The sequence below is a fragment of the Diaphorina citri genome, unplaced genomic scaffold (genome assembly GCF_000475195.1).
Source record: "Diaphorina citri unplaced genomic scaffold, Diaci psyllid genome assembly version 1.1 scaffold428, whole genome shotgun sequence".
NCBI classification, from domain to species: domain Eukaryota; kingdom Metazoa; phylum Arthropoda; class Insecta; order Hemiptera; family Psyllidae; genus Diaphorina; species Diaphorina citri.
Window position 1 is genome coordinate 59,405 of NW_007377863.1, and position 2,643 is coordinate 62,047.

The following is a 2,643-nucleotide window of genomic DNA, read 5'->3' on the forward strand; positions in this document are numbered from 1 at the left end:
GTCTAGTACTGATTTTTACTGACAATATCCATAATCCACCGTACCCCAAACAATGACCATTTTAACTTATGTACTTCACGGTCAACACCGCCTCTCTCTCTCTCTCTCTCTCTCTCTCTTCTCTCTTTCCCTCTCTCTCTCCCTCTCTCTCTCTATCTCTCTCTCTCTCTGGCTGGCTGGTACAGTACAATAAAGGTAATGTAATGAGTTGGTAAGCTCTATGAATTCGATCATATACATATAGGCTCCTAGCTCCTAATGTTGGAAATGTATGAGGTCGATCCATATTGTATGAATTGGAACAGGGCCGAACACCCGGGGGTTGGGCAGTTGAATGTGTGATACCTGTCTACTTTACTTTACAATTTACAGACAGTGAGTGTAAAATATGAAAACGAAAGTTAAAGTGAGTGAACTTTTTTTGTTCGACAATTCGACACGTTACCTGTTTGCTATCACGCGATGTTTATTTCCGAATCCTAATAAGTACATTAAGTCAATTATTATTGACAAAATTGATAACAATTAATATTGACAATATTGATTGATGCCGGGGGCCAAGCGCTACGATAGTGTAATTATTGAAGATATGAGAAGCTCGTGTTACTGATAGTCTGATAATGTTTATGTAGTCATAGTGATTTTGATTTCTATTGATAGGTATGATAAGGAGTTGGGAAGATATGTAAAATATTGTACTTTGTAAGTAGTGTGTTCGCAGATTGTTGAACTTTATGAAGAAAGTTATGGGTATAGGCGGTACCACAGTCCTAGCTCCTAATGTTGGAAACGTATAACGTATGAGGTCGATCCATATTGTATGAATTGGAACAGGGCCGAACACCCGGGGGTTGGGCAGTTGAATGTGTGATACCTGTCTACTTTAACAGTTTACCTTACCTTAACAGTTACTTACCTTCATTTCAAAAATTTAACAGTTTAACTCTATAATGGAGAGAGAGAGAAAGAGAGGGGGAAAGAGAAAGAGAGAGGGAAATAGAGAGAGAGAGAGAGTTGGAAGTGATTAGCGAGCCCTTTGTAGAGCAAATTGGATGTCAGCCACTCACGAAGTCACGACTCACGTTCAGGCTGTTGCTGGATATTCAGAATCTGGTAAACCTACCTATGTAGATCTCAGAGCCAGAGCGGGATGGGCCAAGTAATCTTTGTTAGAGACCATCAACCCCCTTCGGCGAACCTACACCGCTATAACAACAGAGCCTCGATTAATCCCAGGCCTGACATAATCCGCGGCTTATCAGGCTCCAGTCTCTTCTAATCGATCTCATTACGTATGGCACGTGCCAAAGTTGTCACTTGGTAAGTTCGGCCCTGAGAGTCAATCTATTACAGGCCTTATATGGTCATCTTAGTTACCTACTGGATCTGATCTCAATCCATACAGGATGTCTCATTGAGCATTGTTATAGCCATCAAATCTGCCCTGAACCAAATGGTCCAGAGTTCCAGAGCGTATAAAAGAAGGGCTCATAGAAACATCGAAATTTCAGCATGGGGCGGATCGCTTGAGTCAGCCCTCGAGGTGCAATCGACAAGGCAATGAATTCCTAACAAGAGGACTGCGGTTCAAATCCCACCAGCGACATAAAAAAAAAAGAAATCAAATTCAAACAAATTGATGGCTTTTTTGGGAGGTTAAATTAGCTGTAATCGGCAATGGCTGGATTCAAGTTGAAACACCCCATATACGGCTCGCATCTTGCCTTATACGGGGTGTATCAAGGCGATGTCGCTCCAAACCAATTGACCCAGGAAACTCACTAGTTGTCTGGATAGCCTCCAGACGTCTATGGCTAGGTTAGTAATATTATAACCTAGGTCAGCATATTTTGCCCTTAAGAGGTGTGTTGAGCAGAATCAGACTAAGTTGGGTTGATAGGTTGATGGTTTCACTTATGCTGAAACGGGGAAAATGAGGAAGTGTTGTAGCTACCTATGGGTAGGTATATCTATTAATATGTATTCATATTTTTTGAGGTCTCGGTAGGAATCGAGCACACAGCGTCACACTTACACCTTACCAGGACGTACCTACAAATTCCACCTAATATAGGTAGGTAGGTACCTACTCTGTAAACCTACCTTCCTACTTTCAACCGACTATTGTAGACCTCCAGCTCCCATGGCGTAGTGGTCACTGCACTCGCCTTGCACGCGGGAGACCCGGGTTCGATTCCCGGCGGGGGGCACTGATCTAAATTACCTACAATATTATGAGAAAACTTTCAACTACTGGCTCTTTCTGGCTTCCCATCATGACTTTACGTGACGCGATGGTAGTGTGTTTCTACCTTAATGGTGTCAGAAGTACGGAACAGGAACAGTAAGATAAGTTTGAGTTTGTTACGGTTGAATTTTCACACTGAAGGGGAGTAGGGGGACGAAATTTCCAAGATAAGTTTATTAGCTACTCGTAAATCCCTCTTTTGAAGCATTTACGTATTTACCTATGTAGGTATAGCTAGCTAGTTAGGTAAGTTCTTAAGTAGCAAGAAAGCAAGGGAAGACTTTTCACATTTCACGAAATTTAGGTCAATGGGGGTTGGGTTTTGTAGAATTATTACCCCCCATTTATATTTTAGGTCAATGGGTAACGGGGGCGCTCGGTGTCCCCATTCAGCA